The sequence below is a fragment of the Rutidosis leptorrhynchoides genome, chromosome 3, assembly GCF_046630445.1.
Source record: "Rutidosis leptorrhynchoides isolate AG116_Rl617_1_P2 chromosome 3, CSIRO_AGI_Rlap_v1, whole genome shotgun sequence".
NCBI lineage: Eukaryota > Viridiplantae > Streptophyta > Magnoliopsida > Asterales > Asteraceae > Rutidosis > Rutidosis leptorrhynchoides.
This window is the reverse complement of record NC_092335.1, coordinates 632,455,929-632,473,197: the sequence shown is the minus strand read 5'-3', so window position 1 is coordinate 632,473,197 and position 17,269 is coordinate 632,455,929. Positions and strand designations below refer to the sequence as shown.

General features: G+C 33.1%; 1 non-coding gene across 1 annotated transcript; it reads left to right on the top strand.

Annotated features, from left to right (window-relative positions):
- Window positions 1-9,275: 9,275 nt before the first annotated feature.
- LOC139903060 (small nucleolar RNA R71) lies at window positions 9,276-9,382 on the top strand. Its single transcript, XR_011777907.1, has one exon. It is a non-coding gene; the product is annotated as a small nucleolar RNA R71 (small nucleolar RNA).
- Window positions 9,383-17,269: the final 7,887 nt, after the last annotated feature.

Genomic DNA, 17,269 nt, shown 5'->3' with positions numbered 1-17,269 from the left:
ATTAAAATGGGGGTTTTACCGTTTAATGACCGGTTTGTCGATTTTAAAACTTAGATCACAGTCAAAACCTAATGTAAAATATATAAATAAAACTTAATTTAATGCGTAAAGTAAATGACGATAATTAAAAATGCGATAAATAAAATTGCGATAATTAAATGACAGTAAATAAAAGTACGATGAGATAATCAATAAAATAATTATGCTTATTTAAACTTCCGTAATCATGATGTTTGACATTTTGATTATAATTTATTACCCTGGGTTAATTGTCCTTTGGCCTGGATTATTTGATACCCATTTGGTTTTATGTCCATAATAGTTCATCGGTTATAATTATAATAGGTGCTCGTCATTAAATTAACCTTATACCCGAAGTCAAATATTCCAACTAATTAGGGATCCGAACTGTAACAAGGTGTTAATACTTGTTAATAACTACACCAGGTTATCGACTGTATGTAGTCCAAGGTATTAATACTTTATTATCAATTACACCAATTACCCTTGAATGTAATCCACCCCTGTTTTAATTAGTCCATAGTCTATTAATCCATTCCCCCGTTCCCGGTCAAATGTACGATTATCAGTATCTATAAATATCCCGCCTACCGTACCCGATCAGGCGTATGTGGTTATTTATAGAGACTTCAAATTGTAAATCTTTATATTAACTAAATATAATTTAGTTAATATAAAGTCCATTAATAGCCCATAGTCCCATGGCCACAAGTGTCGGTCTTTTATTCAAACCTTAATTATGGTCCAAAGCCCAATAACCCCATCTTTAATATTTAGTCCAACATCACGATTACTTCGGCTCAAATAAGCATAATAATAACTTAGTTACGAGACATTAATTTAAAAAGGTTGAACATAACTTACAATGATTAAATATAGTGTAGTGTTACACGGACAGAGATTCGACTTTAAAACCCGTAAATCATTCGCTACAATACCCCAATTATTATTAAACTTAAATTAAAATTAAAATTATAATATATATATATATATATCGTGAGATATGAATAAGAAGAGAAAAAGTGTAATTATTTCGATCGAATTGCGCTGCCTTTTATAGGCCCACACCTTCCCCTGTTTACTCCGCGATCGCGTGGCTTTTAGCCTTCACAGCTCCGCGATCGCGGAGCTTCATTTTCCAGCTCATTTGAATTCGTTTGCTAGCTTGTCGACATAATTTAATAAATATATATAATATATAAATAATTTATATAATTATTTAAATATTATATTATATTCTTGTGCATAGTGGACTTGTAATTTTAGCTCCGTTGAGTCGTACGTTGTTTCTCGATTTAAGTCCCGGTTCCGGATTTTCGAACGTCTTTTTGTACGCTGAGATATCTTGTAATTTGCGTTCCGCGATTCGTACTCTTGTCAATATTTAGACGTTTCTCATCAATAATTTGAACCACTTGGATTGTAACTTGTACGTTTGAGCTTTTTGGTCATTTGCGTCTTCAAATCTTCATTTGCGTCTTCAGTCTTCGCACTTATTTATTTATACGAATATCACTTGTATTTAGAACAATTGCAACTGAAATCTTGTCTTTCTGGAGGGATAATGCTATGAAATATGTGTTCCTTTTTAGCGTTATCAAATATCCCCACACTTGAGCGTTGCTTGTCCTCAAGCAATATAGAACTTGAAATTAAATCACACGAATCACTTCCTTATTCTTCACACTTTATACATCAGTGATTTTGATTCTGCGGTATGAACAATGGTAGTAACATTGTGGTTTACAGTCCCACATGACTATAAAAATTTAGATCCTTAAGGAAATTGGATCTTTATGAAAACATTTGATCTTTTGAAAATTCAAGCTAGATTTTACCCTAGACAGGTTTTTCTGATTTAACCCACTATCGTTGTTGCAAAATTTATTTGTGGATCAATATTTTGGCTAAAAACTTTTAGGTTCGTGTAATCCACTGCTATCCCTGTATCGGAAAGCACACATCCAGTTTACTTGTTTCGTATATTACCTTTCGGCAAACTACCATCCGGTTGTAAAGGAAAGCGATGAACAAGCAACTGCTAAGGCAATGTCTAATGACATGCTTCTGTTTATGGTCTAAAACGTGTCGGATGCAGTTACTATCCTTTGTAGGAGCAATAGTAAAGATCACCCTTTGATTTTTCGGTCTGGCATAAGGTCCTGTCTCCGACCATGCTATGCAACCACCGTTCTTACGGTTGACACCCGATTTGGTTCAGGTGACCTAATGAATTCTGATGAATTCTCAGGATTTTACGTTCAATGGTAATGAACGCATTGAAAATAGGTTTTCAGAAACAAAGTGGTTTTAATTTTGATCAAAATATTTTCTCGTTCAAGCTCGAGTTTATATATCATCGAATTCCATGAGTTTGAATTCTCAATCTTTAAAGTCAATCTCAAGGATTTAGTAATATCAGGCTTAAATGCTGATTTTTAATCTTTAAGGAGATTATCCTTTCTGGGGATCTGATTTATTAGTATTATAGACTAATTTGCATGGTGCCCCCCATTGTACGAGACAGATCCTCTCATGGTTAGGATAAGTCTGACCACTTGGCGACCCTGTTTGATGTTGAGGTCCGTGGATTTCCAGTTGATTTTCGAGAAAACTTTTCAAGGTTTTTCGTAGACTCTACAACTGGTCTGGATGACAACTTACTGACCTAAATCAAGAAGCGCATTTCTTTTTCTGAAGACTTTACTTCATTTTAATGATGGAATTGATTCATCGTGTAGATCCATCTTTCTTTCATATATTTTACAGTAAAACGGGTAAAACTGATTAGTTTAGTCCAAGACAAAAGTACCTGCAATAATCTTTGTACAAAAATGTGTGATATATGTTTAAATAACTTGGTAATTCTTCCCACACTTAGCTTTTATTTATGTTTTTCTTTGCCTTTTTATTCTCCTCTATTTCATTTTAAATGAATTCATGCGTTTAATGTTGTTTCTCAATTTATGTCCTTTCCGAGGTAACAATAATTTCGGTTCCACAACCTAGTTTTATTGTTCATAAATTTGTATAAACATGATTTTGAATTCATTTGGATGAAAATTTTGAAAAATTTTACTAGAATTGGGTAGTCAGTATATAAGACTAGGGCTGTTCTTTATTATCAAAGAGCACTAGATTCTAATACAACTACTACTTTACTAGCATTTTTAACAATGGCTGTTTAAACTAAGTGTATAAATAAAAATTTTTAAAACTCGAAGGAATTTAAAAGGAATTTAACCTCTCCCCACACTTAAGATCTTGCAATGCCCTCATTTGCAAGAAATCAGTATAAATTTAAATTCATGAAGGCGATTAGCGTAAAGAGAAGATTAAAATTTACCAATGCTTTCAAACATATTGTTGTTTGTTTGTTTGAATGATAAATGGTGCACATCATTTTGTTCATTCCGTCTGTTGTTATATCACACTTGTGTTTCGTTTTGTCGTCAAAAGTAATAGCTTTTGCTGAACTTAATGCCAGTCTTTGAAAGTTCGCTGTTTTACCCTGTTTTGTACATCACAAAAACTACAAACATAATACATATTTTTGAAGTTTGGCATATAATCCCCACGTTCAAAAATTATACAATCTAAAATTAAACAGTTAGAAAATTATAAAAACTATTACAATACCAACATAAATATTAAAAAGTATAAACATTACAACTTATAAATAGAAATAAAAATAAAAATAAGAATGAGAAAAATTATGGTTGATGATGATACCAGTAGGGACTCCAAGGTTCGTGATATGTATCTTGATACGCTTGGAATGGGTCATATGTAGGATATGGTGGTTGTGTATCTACAGTCCATGGAGGAAAGTTGGCCGGCTCTGTAGGAATGTAGTTCCTACCCTGGTAGGCTAAATGGGCTTGGATTTGACGTTGATGGAAATCCCATGCCTGAAACTCATGTAGCCTAGCATTTTCATATTCATTTTGGGCCATTAATCTTTGTATATCTATCATTTGATTTCCTCCACCTACATTAACTTGCTCCTGATCTCTCTCTACCTGTGGATGCCCGCCTTCATATGGTAGTGCAACGTTACGTCTTTTCAATAATACCTTTGCACCAGCATATACGCGCAAATCAATTCTCTCGCGGGGTTCGGCTACTATCTCTAATCCTCCCCCCCGAGTGCTATCCACACCAAGATACTCAGCAATTAATGTAACAAAAATACCACCTCCTATTATACTGTTATTCCACATACCCTTAACCATAGCCGATAAGTAATAACCCACACAATAAGGTATATTCACAAAGCTTTGTGGGTCTCTAATACACATAAGGTAAAATAAATCAGCTTCAGTTACTTTATCTTTATTTCTACCTCGTTGTGTAATAGAGTTAGCTATAAATCTATGAATTACTCTTAATTCGGCTCTATCAATATCGGTATACGAGTAATGACCCCCTCTAAATCGATTATGGCTACTCATTCTACTCCATAATCCATTCATGTCAAACTGCTCATCAACCCTTCTACCATTAATTATTAATTCTCTACAGTCATATGATGCTAGCTCCTCAGGCGTATATATGCACAAAGCCTGAGCCATATCTAATAAAGACATACGGCGCATCACACCGCCTAACAAAAATCTAAAAAAACTTTGATCTGTCAAACTAGCAACCTGATTATTAATCTCTGCAGTACTTAACAATTCTATGCACCATTCTCTGTATACAGGTCTACGTATTGTGAATAAACTTTCCCAATCGCTAAAAGTAGAATTACCATACCTTTGGTAAAGCAATTCTCTGATTGGTTCCGCTAAACCCACTGTCTCTAAAGGTTCCCACTCTATCACCCTGGACACTTCAATATTCTTAGAATAAAGAATACTTAAGTTCCTTTGATATTTTGGATATTCAATCCAAAATCTATCGAATCTTAAGTTCGGGTGAAGATTTGCCTCATTTATATTCGTCAAGGGAACGTATGGGTGCGGTTGGTGTTGTCTGTAATCATTGTAGATTTCTTGTTCGTCAGCATTCTCCCAAGAAGCATTATCTGCCTGGGGCGCGGATGAAGATTCACCCCTTTCAGTCTGCAAAACAAATTAAACACAATTTTTGTGCATCCAAATATGCATTAGTGTTAGCAGAATCATAAATGAAAGTAATTATAATGACATGTTTAAACAATATTAAACCTATATACATTTTCATATTTTTAACATTTCTACATTTTTACAAATAAACATGTACGAAAATGTATACAATGTTTCTAAGCATTTTACTCAAATAACATGTCAAAATAACCATTACTAGTAATTAAACAAGTTTCAAATGGCATTCATATCAAAATAACTTTGTTCATGCATTTTTTTTTCTTAAAAAGTCCACTTTCATGCTCAAAAATCATATTTAGGATCAAAGTTTTGATCATTTAGCAACCTAAACATGTTACACTACTTAATTAAACATGAACTAACAACAAAAATCGGCCATAACCTGTTTATATCAAAAAGCCTCAATTTTGCTCAAGAACACAAACCCTAGATTACTCAAAATTTGACATTTAAGGCTTCTAATTGTGTTAAATAGCATCAATCTAGGTTATACAAGCATAATATACAAACAATTTAAGTATAATTAAGCTAGAAATTAACAAAATCAAATTAGGTATAATATTGCTCAAGAACACATTAAATACGAATTAAAGAGTGTAATGTGTAGAAATTTACCCCTCTTCTTGAAAAACTTCTTGGTAGGAACCTCCTCATTGTGATTTTATGAAAGATTTGATGAATTATGGTGAAAAATCGCGAATTGTGTGTGTTTTTCGTGTGTATTTTCGCAGTATTTTGGGGATGGTGGAGTTTTTGGGACTGGTCTGTTCGACCAGTTTATGTTGCCAGATTTTAGGCTCTCCGCGATCGCGTAGCAAAATAGCTACACAGCTCCGCGATCGCGGAGCCCATATTTATTTATATTTTTTTTTTTATAAAAATCTTGACTTATTAAAACAATTAATTGAGAAAATATTTTAAAATTTTTGTTTTCCTTTTTATTTAGGATGAAGGCGTTTCGGTACGGATACCTAGTGCGTCCTTCAACAAAATTTTAAAATTTGTCATTTTTTTTAAAGCGATTGTTTTAAAAGCAAAGATTTTGGGTTTTTTAATTTTTTTGGCATACTTTAGGTTAATAAAATTAAAAATAATGATAACAAAATTTCTCGCCCCTCCCTTGGGTAAAGCAATTTCGGCTCGAAACCTAGTTTTCACTCGCGACGAAAATTTTTTAAATCAATTTTTAACTCAATGAACTAAAGTACATTTTGTTTTTAAATTCACACCAAACTTAAATTTAAAATGCATATTAATTTTATAAAAATATTATTAATATTTACATATATTAATTTTATAAATTTATATTGACTTATATTTAAAATAAAATAGTAATATATTATATATTTAATTTTAAAAAATAATGAAAAATAAATTAAAATCTTTTTGTTCTTTTATCCCACTTTAATCAATCAAATATTAACAAAAAATATACGTCCCTCTTTTTGGTAAAGTAATTTCGGCTATATTACCTAGTTTTACTCCTGACGAATTTTTTGCAATATTTTAATTGATTGATTAAAGATATTTATACCTTATGAATAAACGTTGAATTTCGCTGTGTTGGATTAAACTTTTTTTTTCTGATATCAATAAATTCGGTAATATTACCTAGTTTTACCGAATATCAATTTAATAATTTTTAGCGAACAATCCAGCGTTTAAAAATTCAAAAGGTTAAAAGCAAAATAAAATAAAAATAAAAACTGTACATACTTACCTATAAGATGGAATTCTCAGTGACCTGCTTTGGTCGACTCATAGGAGAGTCGTTCGATTTGATTTTTCATAGCTATATGAGCGTAACCGCGAGCATTCAATAACTTTTCATCTTTGCATACGTACGGTCCTTCTCTGCATAGAGTAACGAACTCATTGTTTGAGTATGTTTGATTGTTTGAACATTTTCCTTCGTGTGACCATTTTCCGCATTTGTGACATTTTTCGAGATGTCGTGCTCTTCTCTTCGCTGCGGATTTCTTACTTGGTCACAATTTCCTCTTATCTTTGAAACTAGTTCACTCGGTAGGGTGTTATTGTTATGTTTGACAATCATAGCATGTAGCAATAGACCATGGTTCAGTTCAAAGGAATTCTTCATCTTCTAAAACCTATAAAACAAAAAATTCAGAATGGGGGAAGAAGACTAGTTCTTTAGGGTCTGCTAGGGAAAGACCATTCGGATTCCATTCTCGAGAACTATACGAAAACAGAACATCTAACTATAGAAATCATTTTCTTTTTAGAACATTTGGATCTCCCCACACTTAGGTAACTGTGGTGTCGAAATTGTGATTAACTTCATCGTCAAATTCATCTAGACCATTATTAATTTGCATATGTTTAACTTTTGCTTTCATCCAATGGTCGGTTTCCTGTGTAATATCCAAAAATTCAACTAGTTTCGCCTTTTCTTTAAGCGACAGATTGGATAATAACCGGTTATATAACTTAAAGTTCCCCTTAATCTTAGCATCCTGCACCCGTTTATAAAGCTTTTTTATTGAACTGTCAATAACGGGGTCATTTAATTTCGTATCAACAACGAGGTTCTTTGTTATCAGGTCATCTTTTGGTGTTATTTCATCTTTCCCATACTTAGGCATTTTATCATTACTAAGCACAACCGTTGGAGATTTCGGTTCAACGGTTTTGGTTGGTGGAGATTTAGACTTTTTATTCACAAAGGTAACCGATTTTTCACCATCACTAAGGGTCAATCTACCTCCTTTTACATCTATTAACGCCCCGGTGGACGCTAAGAATGGTCGACCTAAAATTAGAGGAATGTTTGAGTCCTCTTCTATGTCAATGACAACAAATTCGACTAGAAAGGTTAAATTACCCACTTGAATGGGTAGGTTGTCAGCAATTCCAACTGGGTGCCTAATGGTTTGGTCAAATAATCGAACACTCATTTCCGTTGGAATTAACTTACCTACACCTAATCTCTTATATAATGAAAAAGGCATAATACTCACACTTGCACCTAAATCTGCTAGTGCATTATACATGACACAATCGCTAAGTAGACAAGAAACAATAAATTCACCCGGATCGCCTATCTTGGGTGGAAGTTTCGGTGGAACTTTCTTTACCAGTTTTATTTTTGCGGTCTTGGTTTCTTGCACTTGCTTATACTTCCTCTTTTTTCCATTCGTATCACCAACTTTATTACTTATTACTTGCTCATACTCAACTCCTTTTATTGGGAACGGGATGGTTGGTTTGTATGGTGCATACATTGGTTTTTCAAAACCTGGCGGTGGTGTGACTTCTTCATCGTCACTCATATCTGAAACCTTTCCATCTTCTGATGCTGGTTTTTCAGAATTCGTTGAAACCATGTTAATATTTTCATTCCGAGGGTTTACTTCAGTATTACTCGGTAGCTTTCCTTGTTCCCTTTCACTCATCATGCTAGCTAGATTACCTACGTGTTTTTCTAGATTCAAAATGGAAGCTTGTTGAGTTCTTAATGATTGATCAAACCTCTCATTTGTTTGGGTTTGAGTTTCAAGAAATTGTGTTTGAGATTCAACTAGCTTTGTTATCATTTCTTCCATATTTTACTTTTTCTCTTCGGTTTGTTGTGGTGGTTTATACAAGCTAGGTCTTTGTTGACTGAAAGTGTTGTTTTGAGTTGGTTGGTTATTCGAACCTTGTTGGTTGTACGAGTTATTGTTTGGTCCATTTGGATTGTAAAGAATGTTTTGATTTCGATTGAAGTTTGGCCTTGGCGGTTGATAATTATTTTGATAATTATTTCCCGGCCTTTGGTTCATGTAGGAAATATTCTCACGTTGTTCCATGGTTTGTTCAATGTGACAATCTTTCGTTAAGTGTGGTCCACCGCATTGCTCACAACTGATTCGTATTGCGTGAATATCTTTATTCAACTTTTCCATTCATCTTTCAAAAGCATCTATTTTTGCGGAAACGGAATTAAAATCATGGCTAGAATCGGCTCTAGCCACTTTAGATGAATGAAAAATATCTTTTTCTTGGTGCCACTCATGAGAGTGGGAGGCTGTGTTATCAATGATTCTGTGAGCTTCGGTTGCTGTTTTCTTCATAATTGAACCACCAGCGGCTGTGTCGATGTCTTTTCTTGTAGCGACGTCAATGCCTTTGTAAAAGATTTGAACTATTTGAAAAGTATCTAAACCGTGTTGAGGACATCCTCTCAACATCTTTCAGAATCTTGTCCATGCTTCATATAACGTTTCATTTGGCTTTTGCACGAACGTGGCAATTTCTCCTTGAAGTCTCACGGCTTTAGATGCCGGAAAGAATCTTTGAAGAAATTTCTCAACTAAAACATCCCATGAATCAATCGCTCCTTCGGGTAACGATTCTAACCAATCCTTGGCTTCTCCCTTTAAAGTCCAGGGGAACAACATAAGATAGATCGTTTCATCCTCGATTTCTCGGATTTTAAATAGATTACAGATTCTATTAAAAGTTCGAAGATGTTCGTTTGGATCTTCTTTTACTGTACCACTAAATTGGCATTGATTGGTGATCATGTGTAAGATTTGTCCTTTAATTTCAAAATCTTGTGTTCTAACATCTGGCTGATTAATAGCATGACCTTGGCCCGTACGTGTGGCTCTCATTCGGTCTTCCATACTTTGAGGTTCTGTTATTTCCATATTTAAATTTGTTGAATCTGAATCACTAGAAGATTCTGATTTAATGGTTTCTTCCTCGATAATCTCTGGATGAGTAATTTTTGGTTCAGGAGGAATGATTAGTGGTTCAGGACCTTCGAATTGTCCTTGAATATCCTCCGGATTCTCAATTGTGAAATTGGGTTCAAAAATTGGATTATCAGAAATTTGAGTTGGAGTACTTATTTGACTAGATGACGATTCTAAAGAAAAATCAACGGTGACAATATTGGCTAGATGTCTTGATCGAGTTACAGGTGGTGAACGTACAAAAGGTGGTGAACGTTTCGCTCGGTGCATTCACTTACGTAACCTATTAGTTATAAATGTAAAAATTATTTAAGTTATCAAATTAATAGACTTTTCTGATTTTGCCCACGCTTTGAATAATCAATAGATGCAGCAGGTAGCCAGGATCCTTTAAATCGGAAAATCCACAACTCGCCACTAACAAATCCAACTATTACTACGAACCAGAAAATTGGGGTCTATGTCCTAAAATCTAGCGTGTAGAAATGAAAATGAAAAATAGCGTCGAAAAACAAGAAGAAAATAAACAAACGTCGAAAAATAAACTAAAACTTAGAAATTAAAGTTTTACGTCTAAAGTTTAGCGTCTAAAAACTTAAAACTAAAAGTTGCGACTAAAGATATTAAACTTAAAGGTATTAAAATTTAAATGCAATTCTAATCGGAAAACGACAATTACTTAAATGCACTAAAATCTATAAACTTACTAAAGCGAAAAGCGTTGTCGTAAAATTCTAAGGCTCTTAAAATCTGGTTCTAAGAAAAAGACCTTAAGGGAGAATTACGGCAAAACTTAAAATTCTAGAAATATAAAGTTAACTACGGCAAAAACTAAATTAAAACTAATTGCGAACGATAAATAAAACAATTACGAATAAATAATAAAAATACAAAATTTAACTAAAATGATAAAAATATAATTTTTATAAAAATATTATTTTTATATTATTATTTTATAAAAGTATTAATTTATATATAATTTAAAAACTAATTTAAAACTTAATATATCAAATTAATTAAATCTAAACTAAATAATAAATTAACTAAACCCTAAACTTAATTTAATTAATAATAATTATTTATTTAATTAAACCCTAAACAGCATTAATGATGTCCTAGGATGGGTCTGTCAGGGCTGCTACGCGATCGCGTAGAAAAAGGCTTACAGACTCCGCGATCGCGGAGTAAATAGTTCTCGGATAAAAACCTTGGGCTAAAACAGTTCGGCCCAACTTGGTTTTTTTATTATTTTATTTTTTTTTTATAAAATAAAAGATAGGTAATTTTTTTATAAAATAAAAATAGACTTATATTTTTTTTTTAAAACTTAAAATTTAAAATTAAAACAATTTTATTACTTTATCTTAAAAATTTTTGTATTTTTATGAAAACTTATATATTTTTACAAAAATAGCTTAAAATTTTTTTGTTTTTTATAGCGTTTCGCTTTCGGTGTCCCCGGCAGCGGCGCCAAAAATATCTTGATGTGCAGCGAGGTATATATGAAATAGTAGTAATTTTACAAGGAAATACTATTAAATACGATACGATTTACACAAGTTATTTATTTATTTATAGAACGGATATACTTTAAACCTTGCTACAACACTTATAGGCAGTGTACCTAATCGTAGAATAGTTTAGTTTTAGGTAAGTCCGATTCGTTCCACATGGATGTCGATTGGAAACGTACTATATTTTATATTTTTATAAATATATATATATAAGTAGTAGTCTTATTATTATTAAAATGGGGGTTTTACCATTTAATGACCGGTTTGTCGATTTTAAAACTTAGATCACAGTCAAAACCTAATGTAAAATATATAAATAAAACTTAATTTAATGCGTAAAGTAAATGACGATAATTAAAAATGCGATAAATAAAATTGCGATAATTAAATGACAGTAAATAAAAGTACGATGAGATAATCAATAAAATAATTATGCTTATTTAAACTTCCGTAATCATGATGTTTGACATTTTGATTATAATTTATTACCCTGGGTTAATTGTCCTTTGGCCTGGATTATTTGATACCCATTTGGTTTTATGTCCATAATAGTTCATCGGTTATAATTATAATAGGTGCTCGTCATCAAATTAACCTTATACCCGAAGTCAAATATTCCAACTAATTAGGGATCCGAACTGTAACAAGGTGTTAATACTTGTTAATAACTACACCAGGTTATCGACTGTATGTAGTCCAAGGTATTAATACTTTATTATCAATTACACCAATTACCCTTGAATGTAATCCACCCCTGTTTTAATTAGTCCATAGTCTATTAATCCATTCCCCCGTTCCCGGTCAAATGTACGATTATCAGTATCTATAAATATCCCGCCTACCGTACCCGATCAGGCGTATGTGGTTATTTATAGAGACTTCAAATTGTAAATCTTTATATTAACTAAATATAATTTAGTTAATATAAAGTCCATTAATAGCCCATAGTCCCATGGCCACAAGTGTTGGTCTTTTATTCAAACCTTAATTATGGTCCAAAGCCCAATAACCCCGTCTTTAATATTTAGTCCAACATCACGACTACTTCGGCTCAAATAAGCATAATAATAACTTAGTTACGAGACATTAATTTAAAAAGGTTGAACATAACTTACAATGATTAAATATAGTGTAGTGTTACACGGACAGAGATTCGACTTTAAAACCCGTAAATCATTCGCTACAATACCCCAATTATTATTAAACTTAAATTAAAATTAAAATTATAATATATATATATATATATATCGTGAGATATGAATAAGAAGAGAAAAAGTGTAATTATTTCGATCGAATTGCGCTGCCTTTTATAGGCCCACACCTTCCCCTGTTTACTCCGCGATCGCGTGGCTTTTAGCCTTCACAGCTCCGCGATCGCGGAGCTTCATTTTCCAGCTCATTTGAATTCGTTTGCTAGCTTGTCGACATAATTTAATAAATATATATAATATATAAATAATTTATATAATTATTTAAATATTATATTATATTCTTGTGCATAGTGGACTTGTAATTTTAGCTCCGTTGAGTCGTACGTTGTTTCTTGATTTAAGTCCCGGTTCCGGATTTTCGAACGTCTTTTTGTACGCTGAGATATATTGTAATTTGCGTTCCGCGATTCATACTCTTGTCAATATTTAGACGTTTCTCATCAATAATTAGAACCACTTGGATTGTAACTTGTACGTTTGAGCTTTTTGGTCATTTGCGTCTTCAAATCTTCATTTGCGTCTTCAGTCTTCGCACTTATTTATTTATACGAATATCACTTGTATTTAGAACAATTGCAACTGAAATCTTGTCTTTCTGGAGGGATAATGCTATGAAATATGTGTTCCTTTTTAGCGTTATCACACATACATATGCATAAGTGATGACTGACATCTTAACATAAAACACGCAAGGTCACTAATCCATACTTTATCTTGCAAACGACCAAGTCAAACATAGGTTAAAGAATAAAATTAAAAGTTCTGGTAAACACACGGTCGAGGTACGGTCGACCGCATAGTCAACCGTGAAACCCCAAACTGAATTGCAACGCAGTTTTGTGAAAACAAGTTGCACGATCGCCACCACGGTCAACCGCAGTGCGACCGCAGTTTCTTCTGTCACCGTTTTTGACCAAATAAAGTTTGACTAGTTCCCGACATCTATAATTCATGAAACCTTTCTCAACATGCTTAGAATAGATGCCTTCTCCATACTCAATTGAGTTTTGGTCATAAAAACACTAATTGTGATTAATTATACCTAATGACATCTTAATGACAAATTAACCAAGATTAGGCATAACACATAAGTGTTAATCAACAACTTATGATCTTAATTCTTATCTAGATATCCTTAGTATGATCATCAAGTACCAACACACTTAAGCCAATGTCACTAGAACAATGATTGCTATTAGAAATGACTGAGTGATTAATTAAGGCTAAATGATGAACAATGCTCTTAAGATTAACTAGTAATGACTTGTAGTCCTAAAACACACTTAGATACATTTAGGATGGTCACCAAGTCCCAACTAGAGATTGCTCTTCCCTTGTGCATGTGTTGGACATTAATGTGTGCTTACACATTAATCATGTAATGTGTTATATTGCACATTAAACTTATTAAGTGCTTGAATTATAAGTTGTGCAAGTATCTATATGATTGATCCTAGAATAACTATTTCTTGCTATGTGAGTATTACTTGCTACTTGCCAATATGCTTAATACTCATAAACTTGTCAACTTGATTAATATGTTTGCTATGTGCTCATTAGTTAGGATTCAAGTAACTAACCTACTCCAATAGATTAAGTGTAAAATGGTTCACAATGAAAGTATAGTCAATTGTCTATTTTGTCTAGTCTAAGTAACTAAGTGTGATTGCTTATTCAAGAATGACTTAACCTTAATGTCTCTACATACTTCATGATTATCTTATAGAGACATTATTCAATTAAACCCTAACTAAACTCTAAAGGAACATGACTTGTGATTAATTGAAACTAGGGAGTTAATGACATAGTGACTAATCTTTAGAATTGAACCAAGAGCATTAAAGTGACTAACTAAGTCTTGACCAATCTGAAATTTCCCAAAATATTAATCAAGACACTTCTCCAAGAATGTTGGGTTTGCCACTTTTGGAATGATTAGTCACTTTCATGCAATAAGACTAAATCTCACACACTTAATGCATATAGTACTTCTATAGGATGTTTGGTTTCTTTTGCAGGTGCTAGAAGGAGTAAAGGTGCCAAAATATGGTGTTCAAATATGAGTCAAATGGCTATACAACAGATACCAATTTTGGACTGGAGCAGGCACGGTCGCACCACGGTCGACCGTGCAGGCAACCGTGTGTCAACGGAAATTTTTTGAATCTCACTATAAAAGGCAAACATTTAAGAGCATTTGAAGCTGACCCTCTTGCATATTTCAAAGGCTTATCTCCAGTGATCACAAGTGCATCAACTACTACTCAAATGTGATCAAGCAAGAGAAGATTCTATGATCTTATACATATAGAATTGGGTTGTTGTAAACTTACTAATCAAAATCATTTATCTTGTGAGTTTACTTAATGTAATGTATGTCCTAGTATTGTGTTAGGATCATCATTGCAAAGTGTATAAGTCTAGTAACTTCAATTAGTAGAAGCATAGGCTAGCTTAGTGATCTACTTCCTTAAAGGGACTTAGGAAGTTGATTAATCTTATTTGAAGATTAATACTTGTCCAAGGTGAAGACAAGTTGATCTAGGTTGGAGTTGATCTTTCAAAGGGATAGAAAGATTAGGTTTGTTGTCTACCAAAGAAGTTGAAGACTTGTAAATTGGATCTCCACCGGGTTTGGAGAAAAGTGCTTAGTGAAGCAACAAATCCCGATTAGTGTAATCGGGGAGTGGATTAAGGTGGATTAGTTAACATCCACCCGAACCACTATAAATCCTTATGTCTATGTTCTTTACATTACTTCATTTATCATTTTGAACATATACACTACACACATCAAGTTTGAGTTGAGTTGGTTGATCAAAGTTAAATCTAATTTGGTGATCAATCGAAAAAGTGTTAAAAACGTACTAAGTAACTATTCACCCCCTCTAGTTACTTACAATTGGTATCAGAGCGGTTGCTCAAATCATTGCACTACAAATGATCGCGAGAGCGTCAAAATTCGTTTTATGCAAAAACTTGAGTCAACGATTCTCGGATCAACTCAAACTATGGGATTCTTAGAAGAATTGGTGAAAGAAGCACCAATCTTTGATAAGATGAATATTGATGTGTGGAAATCAAGATTTGAGTCTTATCTCAAATCCAAGGATTACTACTTGTGGAGAATAATCAAAGTAGGAGACTTTGTACCACAAGCTAGTTCAAGACTAGTGAAGTCAACATTTCAAAACAATGATGTTTTGAAACAATTTGATGCAATTTCACTACTTCATGGAATTCTTCCTAGTGAAGAAAGATTAAAGATAATCTCATGTGAAAGTGCAAAAGAATGGTGGGACTCACTATGTTCTCAAGAAGATTTAAACTCTAGGAGTTTAAAGGGTAAAGGAATAGAGAAGGATTTGGAAAAGGTTGGTGATTCTTAAGCAAAAGGGTTGGATGGAAATGAAGACTTTTGCCTCATGAGTTCTTTGAATGATTTGGATCAAGATGGTCAAAGTGAAGAAGAGGTTGAATCTCCATTCAAAGAAGACGATGTCTCAAGCATGGATTGCAATGAGGTACATGTATTCTATCCTTCTAATTATGAAGAATTGTAAGATGATTACAAGACTATTAAATTTGTGTATGATAGTAGTCGTGACAAAGTAAAACTTTTGGAGAAAGAATTACACAAAATTAGACAACTTAACAAAGTTTTAATTGATGAAAATAACACCTTGAAAAGAAAACTTGAAAGAATAACTATTTGTGATTCATCAAGAGGTAAACATGAAATGAATATATGTCACGACTCGAGCAAACACAAATCTTGTAATCAAAGTCCATTGTCTATTATTAGAAAAATTGAAAACATGGGAAAAATGGACCAAGCTAGCAATTCCATGGTAGGGATAAGTCAAGGATTGGGTAATCTTAAAATCAATCAAAATCAATGATCAAAATGCTAATGAGAATAACCTTCTCAAAAGACATTGTATAAATGAAAGGTTTTTCTTACAAATGCAAAATTGCTTTTGGAAAATGATTTTAAAAGATAGAGTGTAGGAAACTTACTTGCCTTAGGATTGTGTGTTTATGTGAAAACATGTATTGCATGCTAAATACTAGATTGATGCGTTTTGTGTATACTATGTGTGATTAAATATGAATATATACATATATATACATATAGATATAGTATATTACGTGTCATTGATGATTAAACATCGGGAGGATGTAATCATTCAATGTTAGGAAAAGAAAACTTGTCCTCAAGTATTCTATAGAACCTAAGAATCGTCAAAACGCGTTGGAAGAAAGAAGAAGTAAAGAAACGAGTGATCAGAAGGATCCACGACAGCACCACGGCTGACCGTATACACGACCGCAGACTCCTGTCCTGTACGTGTGAAAATATCTTCACGGCTAACACCACGATCGACCGTGCTTCGACCGTGCATGGTCTGATTCTGTTTTAAATTAAACTAAACCCTCACTTTTATTTCTTTTCAACCCACTTCAAAACACACACACCTACACACGGCTGAGGAGATCGACCGCACGAAGAAGAACACTCATTCCCTCAATTTCAATTCCTACTTTCGGTATGATTAATCCTTGCTTTCCTAACATTCAATTGTGTTTGTATGATGAATTAGGGTTATGAATAAACGATAACTAGAATGAATCAAAACCTAAATTGATGCAAACAATTGAAATTGTTCTTGAAGAACAATTTAGAAACGATTGTAGTAATGATTATTGTCTATCTATGCATTGATTTA